An 8,822-nucleotide genomic window follows, 5' to 3' on the forward strand; every position below is an offset into this window, starting at 1 on the left:
CATGATATGAGATGCATGACAAAGACAAAACACACGGAGACAAAAACCCAACAACGAGGAAATAACATAACTTAGTGCCGGAAACGGCAAGAGTTGGATGTCACATCCCTAGTTCTGACAATGCCTAGTGCATGCATTAGGGTGTTACATCATGTTTAAATTTCATTAAACCTGAGATGGGGATGGACTAAGCCCTAACACCAAATGAATTCAACTAGGGTCAAAATAAAACCCTTTTCATTGAACTCAAAATGTCCTCTAAAAATGTTCAACATTTCTGGTTTGAGGTGGAAGCATCTACCAAAAATGGTTTATATTTTTGCAGGGCATATTTGGTCACTGAATTAAATCATATTGTATTTGACTTTGGGCATTTAAATATTATAAATAATTTAAATGCTCAAATAAATGTTGGAAATTGATAAGGGTCACTGGAATAATTCAGAAAGCACCCATAATTATTTCCAGGATTTTATAAAATGATTTGATATTAAAACAAATCAAAAACAATTGCAGAAATAGAAAAATAATAATAAAACAGAACAGTAAATAGAAAAAAGAGAGAGAGAGAAGCCCAGCTTACCTGGCACCACGAGCCGGCCCAGCTCCCCCCCCTGGCCGGCCCAGCCCACCAGCGCCTCCCCTGTCGCCTTCCTCCTCTGCCAGGAGGACGGGCACGCGCCCGGCGCGCGCGGCCACGCGCCCCGGCCACCTCCTGCTTCCGGCCACCTCCTGCTTCCCCCCCGGCCTCTCTAGCGACGCCACGCACCCCTCCTGGAACCCGTCGCTCACTCTCTCGTCCCCATCCTCTCCTCTGCTCCCTCTCCCTCCCGCGACCGAGCGGAGCTCGTCGCCGCCGACGCCGCTACCGCGGCCGCAGCCATCCCGCAGCCTCTCCGACACGCCCTCGAGCTCGCCTCGACCCCCTCCTCCTCTTCCACCGAGCCACGCCCCTCCAGAAGCCCCGAACATCCTCCCCGAGCTCATCTCCTACCTCAGACCCGCCGGTCGCCGTCGCCCAAATTCGTGGAACTCCGGCCGTCCCCGAGCAAACCGAGCCCCTCTTCGTGATCGCTGTGAGCTCCTCCACCCTTTCCCCCTCTTCCCCGCTTCATTTGATCGCCGTAGCCGTCGCCCCCTTTATGGCCGAAACGCGCCGCCGCCTGAGCTCAACGTCGGCGTAGCTCCGGTGCCCATTTGGTCCCGGGCATGCGCCCAACGCGCTCCCCGCATCGCGTAGAGCCTCCGTGAAACCTCGCCGCGCTCGTTTGCGCACCGCAGCCCCATCCCCACTTGCACCCGAGCTTCGGCCGCCGCCGAGCTCGTCGCCGGCACCACTCCGGCCACTCCCCGGCCGCGCCACCACCACAGTTGGATGCGGACAAGCGTCCGCATCCCGAAGCTGTGCTCCGCGCGCCAAACTGAGCCCTGTGGGCAAAACCCGAGGCTCACCACCGCGGCTGGCCTCGCCGGCGTCAAGCCGCCGGTGGGGTTGACCACTTGACCACGGCGTAACCCCCCTGGGTCGATGACAGGTGGGGCCAGCCCCCTGTTAATTAGTTAGTTTAATTTAATTAAATAACCCCCCTGCGGACAATGACATGTGGGCCCTTTTGTCCTAATCCTTAATTAAACTAAAATAAACCCCCCCCCCCTGACGCTGACCAGTGGGCCCGACCCCCCCCTAACCTTTTTAATTAAACTAAATAAACCCCCCCTGTTAACCTGTGACGCTGACATATGGGTCCCACAGGTCAGGTTTGACCTGGGGCGCCCTGTTGACCTGCTGACGTCAAGGTGATGTCATGCTGACGCCATAATTCATTTTCTGGAATTATTTTAATTCTAAATAATCAGAAAATTCCAGAAAATGCCTAAAACTTCAATAATTCATAGAAAATTAACCGTAACTCCAAATTAAATAAATTATATATGAAAAATTATCAGAAAAATTCAAGGAATCCATCTGTACTATTTTCATGCATGTTAGAACAACTTATAGGTGCTGTTTAGCACAAATCATATAACGGGCATTTAAATAATCACATATGGAGTTTGAATTTGAATCTTGTATTCAAACCAACTTCATTTAATCTGTTGCTAGTTGCATTAGCTCAAACACATTCATTTTGCCATGTCATGATCATGCATCATATTGTGCATTGCATTGATTGTTTTCTCTGTGTTGCCGGTATTTTTCCCCTCTCGATAGACGCGATACCGACGATGTGATCGTTGACACTGATGAAGACTCAATGTTATCTTCAGAAGTGCCAGGCAAGCAAAACCCCCTTGTTCATTCCGATACAATCCTACCCTCTCGCTCGTGCTCTCTTTTACTGCATTAGGACAACACCGATTCATCTGTTACTTGCTGCGGTAGCTGAACCCTTTTATCCTTTGCATGACCTGTCATTCCACAGTAAATAGATGAAACCCACTAGTATGAGTAGGAGTTGTTTGAGCTCTGTTATGCCTACTCATTCATGCTTGTTTGTCATGCCTGCTACTGCTTAGAGTTGAGTCAGGTCTGATTCATCGGGGATGAATCAGAGGCGTGTGAACATGTCCTACTGTGTGTGAGCTAAGTGTGTGAACACGATTTGGTAAAGGTAGCGGTGAGAGGCCATGTAGGAGTACATGGTGGGTTGTCTCATTGCAGCCGTCCTCAGGAACTAAGCTCTGTGTTTGTGATCCATGATTCAGCTACTACCATACATTGGGCCCTGAAATATGACCCCGCTCGACTTCTTATTCACCCTAGTCCTCTGTCCAGGAGTTGCAAGTAGTTTCTGGTGTTTGTAGTATGCTGGAGGCCGTGGACAGCGCTGACCGTAGGGGTGGGCTGTGATGCGGTAGGCACGTGGCCGGGTAACCCGGGCGCCCGTTTGGTGTCACGGAACCCTGTTCACATCGTTTGGGGCTGTGAGCGAAACTCCGGCCGGATCTCCTCATGGATGGAACCCGAATAGGCGATAAACCTGGACTAGAGACTTGAGTGTTTAGGTAGGTCGTGGTCTACACCCACGTCGGCTTTCGCTTGAAGTCTGCCGAGCACATGTCGTGTGCAGACGCTAAGTGGTGGAAACATGTATGAAGAAGTACACCCCTGCAGGGTTAACATCATCTATTCGAATAGCCGTGTCCGCGGAAAAGGACTTCTGGGTTGCTTATATCAGTTCATAGACAAGTGAAAGTGGATACTTTAAAATGCGCAAGATAAGCGTGAGTGCTATGGATGGCGTTCTCGTAGGGAGACGGGAGCGGATCCATAGTGGTGTATTGATATGGTGAATATGTGGACTCGTGTGCGCCACCTCAAAGAGTTACATTGCAGTCGTAGATTAGGATAGCCACCGAGTCAAAGCTGGCTTGCTGCAGTTAAACCCCACCACCCCTTTGTTGATAATGATGCATATGTAGATAGTTCTGATGTAAGTCTTGCTGGGTACATTTGTACTCACGTTTGCCTATTTTATGTTTTTTGCAGAGAGACTTCAGTCTCACTAGTATTCCCGCGTGGTCTTCGACGTTTAGCTTGATACCTCAGCTACGATCTTGTGCCCTCGGCAGGATCTGATAGATAGTCAGGCTTCTCAGCCTTTTTTCATTTATAGATGTCTGTACTCAGACATGATAGTTTCCGCTTGTGCTTTGACTTGTATGCTCTGATTGATGGGTCATGAGACCCATGTTTGTAATATCTCGCTCCCCGGAGCCTATTGAATAACTACTTGAGTCGTAGAGTCATTTTGTGATGCCATGTTGTATTGCACATATCGAGCATATTGTGTGTATGATATTGAAATGCTTGGTATGTGTGGGATCTGACTATCTAGTTGTTTATCTTTAGTAGCCTCTCTTACCGGGAAATGTCTCCTAGTGTTTCCACCGAGCCATGGTAGCTTGCTACTGCTCCGGAACACTTAGGCTGGCCGGCATGTGTCCTTCTTCGTTCCTGTGTCTGTCCCTTCGGGGAAATGTCACGCTTTGAGTACCGGAGTCCTGTTAGCCCGCTACAGCCCGGTTTACCGGAGTCCTGCTAGCCCAGTGCTACAGCCCAGACCCACTTGCTGATGACCGACACGTTCGAAGCTGGGTCATGGATGCCTGTCCCTGTAAGTCTGTGCCACTTGGGTTTACGACTAGTCATGTCAGCCCGGGCTCCTTATCATATGGATGCTAGCGACACTATCATATACGTGAGCCAAAAGGCGCAAACGGTCCCGGGCAAAGGTAAGGCGACACCCGTGGGGATACCGTGCGTGAGGCCGCAAAGTGATATGAGGTGTTACCGGCTAGATCGATGTGACATCGAGTCGGGGTCCTGACATTGGAATACAAATAAGGTAAATTACATCTGGGGTGTTACATGGAAGCATAAGATTGGCGAGACGACAACGATGCTACGATGGAGATCAAGGTGTCGCGCCGGTGACGATGGTGATCATGATGGTGCTTCGGAGATGGAGATCACAAGCACAAGATGATGATGGCCATATCAGATCACTTATATTGATTGCATGTGATGTTTATCTTTTATGCATCTTATCTTGCTTTGATTGACGGTAGCATTATAAGATGATCCCTCACTAAATTATCAAAGTATAAGTGTTCTCCCTGAGTATGCACCGTTGAGAAAGTTCTTCGTGCTGAGACACCACGTGATGATCGGGTGTGATAGGCTCTACGTTCAAATACAACGGGTGCAAAACAGTTGCACACGCGGAATACTCAGGTTAAACTTGACGAGCCTAGCATATAACAGATATGGCCTCGGAACACGGAGACCGAAAGGTCGAGCGTGAATCATATAGTAGATATGATCAACATAGTGATGTTCACCATTGAAACTACTCCATCTCACGTGATGATCGGACATGGTATAGTTGATATGGATCACGTAATCACTTAGAGGATTAGAGGGATGTCTATCTAAGTGGGAGTTCTTAAATAATATGATTAATTGAACTTAAATTTATCATGAACTTAGTACCTGATAGTATCTTGCTTGTCTATGTTGATTGTAGATAGATGGCCCGTGCTGTTGTTCCGTTGAATTTTAATGCGTTCCTTGAGAAAGCAAAGTTGAAAGATGATGGTAGCAATTACACGGACTGGGTCCGTAACTTGAGGATTATCCTCATTGCTGCTCAGAAGAATTACGTCCTGGAAGCACCGCTGAGTGTCAGGCCTGCTTCTGATGCAACTGATGACGTTAGGAACGTCTAGCAAAGCAAAGCTGATGACTACTAGATAGTTCAGTGTGCAATGCTTTACGGCTTTGAACCGGGACTTCAACGAAGTTTTGAACGTCATGGAGCATATGACATGTTCCAGGAGTTGAAGTTAATATTTCAAAAGAATGCCCGGATTGAGAGATATGAAGTTTCCAATAAGTGTTGCAGCTGTAAGATGGAGGAGAATAGTTCTGTCAGTGAGCATATACTCAAGATGTCTAGGTACTGCAATCACTTGATTCAACTGGGAGTTAATCTTCCGGATGATAGCGTCATTGACAGAATTCTCCAATCACTGCCACCAAGCTACAAGAGCTTTGTGATGAACTATAATATGCAAGGGATGGATAAGACAATTCCCGAGCTCTTCGCAATGCTAAAGGCAGCAGAGGTAGAAATCAAGAAGGAGCATCAAGTGTTGATGGTCAATAAGACCACTAGTTTCAAGAAAAAGGGGAAAGGGAAGAAGAAGGGGAACTTCAAGAAGAACAACAAGCAAGTTGCTGCTCAGGAGAAGAAACCCAAGTCTGGACCTAAGCCTGAGACTGAGTGCTTCTACTGCAAGCAGACTAGTCACTGGAAGCGGAACTGCCCCAAGTATTTGGCGGATAAAAAAGATGGCAAGGTGAACAAAGGTATATGTGATATACATGTTATTGATGTGTACCTTACTAATGCTCGCAGCAGCACCTGGGTATTTGATACTGGTTCTGTTGCTAATATCTGCAACTCGCAACAGGGGCTACGGATTAAGCAAAGATTGGCTTAGGACGAGGTGATGATGCGCGTGGGAAATGGTTCCAAAGTCGATGTGATCACGGCCGGCACGCTACCTCTACATCAACCTTCGGGATTAGTATTAGACCTAAATAATTGTTATTTGGTGCCAGCGTTGAGCATGAACATTATATCTGGATCTTGTTTGATGTGAGACGGTTATTCATTTAAATCACAGAATAATGGTTGTTCTATTTATATGAGTAATATCTTTTATGGTCATGCACCCTTGGAGAGTGGTCTATTTTTGCTAAATCTCGATAGTGGTGATACACATATTCATAATATTGAAGCCAAAAGATGCAGAGTTGATAATGTGTAACACCCTCGATGCGGCTATATCTCCCACGTGTCGAAGCACGACTTAGAGGCATAACCGCATTGAAAGCAATGTCGCAAGTGAGGTAATCTTCACACAACCCATGTAATACATAAGGGAAAGAGATACATAGTTGGCTTACAATCGCCACTTCACACAAATACATGAATAAAGCATTACATCATCCATATACAAACAAGGTCCGACTACGGAACCAATATGAAAGAAGACTACCCCAAATGCTACACAGATCCCCGATCGACCCTAACTAGGCTCCACTACTGATCAACTAGAACGAACAACACAAAGGACAAGATCTTCATCGAGCTCCTCCTTGAGCTTGGTTGCGTCACCTGCTCGGTTCAACGGCACCTGCAAGCTGGTTTTTGAGTATCTGTGAGACACGGGGACTCAGCAATCTCACACCCTCGCGATCAAGACTATTTAAGCTTATGGGTAAGGTAAAGGTATGAGGTGGAGCCGCAGCAAGCGACTAGCATATATGGTGGCTAACATATTCGCAAAAGAGAGCGAGAAGAGAAGGCAAAAGCACGGTCAATGAACTATGATCAAAAAGTGATCCTAAAGCAACCTACGTCAAGCATAACTCCAACACCTTGTTCACTTCCCGGACTCCGCCGGAAAGAGACCATCACGGTTACACACGCGGTTGATGTATTTTAATTAAGGTCAACTTTAGGTTTTCTACAACCGGATGTTAACAAATTCCCATCTGCCCATAACCGCGGGCACGGCTTTCGAAAGTTCAAAACCCTGCAGGGGTGTCCCAACTTAGCCCATCACAAGCTCTCAAGGTCAACGAAGGATATTCCTTCTAGCGGGAAGACCCGATCAGGCTTGGAATCCCGGTTACAAGACATCCTCGACAATGGTAAAACAAGTCCAGCAAGACCACCTGATGCGCCGACATCCCGATAGGAGCTGCACATATCTCATTCTCAGGGCAACACCGGATAAGCAATCCGTACAACTAAAACCAGCCCTCGAGTTTCCCCGAGGTGGCGCTGCAAGGGGATCTAGTTTGGACCAACACTTAGACAAGCACTGGCCCGGGGGTTTAAAATAAAGATGACCCTTGGGATGGCCTAACCCAAGGGAAAAAGGGTAGGTGGCGAATGTTAAAACCAAGGTTGGGCCTTGCTAGAGGAGTTTTATTCAAGGCGAACTGTCAAGGGGTTCCCATTATAACCCAACCGCGTAAGGAACGCAAAATCCGGGAACATAACACCGACGGAAACTAGGGCGGCAAGAGTGGAAAAAAACACCAGGCATAAGGCCGAGCCTTCCACCCTTTACCAAGTATATAGATGTATTAATTAAATAAGAGATAACGTGATATCCCAACAAGTAAACATGTTCCAACAAGGAACAACATCTCCATGTTCCAACAAGGAACAAACTTCAATCTTCACCTGCAACTAACAACGCTATAAGAGGGGCTGAGCAAAGCGGTAACATAGCCAAACAACGGTTTGCTAGGACAAGGTGGGTTAGAGGCTTGGTTCAACAATATGGGAGGCATGATAAGCAAGTGGTAGGTATCGCAACATAGGCATAGCAAAAGAGTGAGCAACTAGCAAGCAAAGATAGAAGTGATTTCGAGGGTATGGTCATCTTGCCTAAAATCCCGCAAGGAAGAAGAACAAGTCCGTGAAGAAGACAAACAGACGTAGTCGAACGGGTCCTCATAAATGCGACGTTACCGGAACCAACCCGAAGAAGCAACACCGGAAAGAAGCACACAACATAGTAAACAACCAACACATGAACATGGTATGATATGCGGGATGCGGTATGCGATGCATATGCATGATCTGCAAAGGAATGATTGAACCTGGCCTCAACTTGGAAATCCAAAAGTTCCACTGGAAAGGTGAGGTGATTTCGGTTGAAATCGATATAAAGATCACCGGAATCGGATGCACGGTTTGGAAATGGCAAGCAAAACAAATATGGTACCGGTCTGCGATAATCAGCAAGTAGCCATCTAAATGCATCAAGATAAATATGCTACAACACTCAAACATGGCAACAAAATACATGGCAGGGATCGACTCAAGATGCTTGACAAAAGATGAACACTGAGCTATGTCTAATTCACTCATTAACAAGTTCAAACAAGCATGGCAAAAGTGCAAATGATAACAGGTTTCAGACTTAGTGAAATTAACACAAGTCTAGAATTTATCATCAGGAAGCACAATTTGGAGCATGAAAACTATATGCTACAGGAACTTAACATGACAAAGCAAGGCATGGCATGAAGCTACTCAAAGCACTTAACAAAAGTCCCTTAGTGACCTTGAGCCAAAAGGGATCAGAAAATACAATTGCAAGCATGTGAACATAGCAAAAACGTAAACATATATCAGACTGTGAAAAACTGGAGTATGCAAAACAGTTAACGAGTAGGCATGTTTACGAGCTCGATGCACTCACTACAGAGCATGACATGACAAACTAAG

Source organism: Triticum aestivum, chromosome 4A, assembly GCF_018294505.1.
Source record: "Triticum aestivum cultivar Chinese Spring chromosome 4A, IWGSC CS RefSeq v2.1, whole genome shotgun sequence".
Classification (NCBI taxonomy): Eukaryota; Viridiplantae; Streptophyta; class Magnoliopsida; order Poales; family Poaceae; genus Triticum; species Triticum aestivum.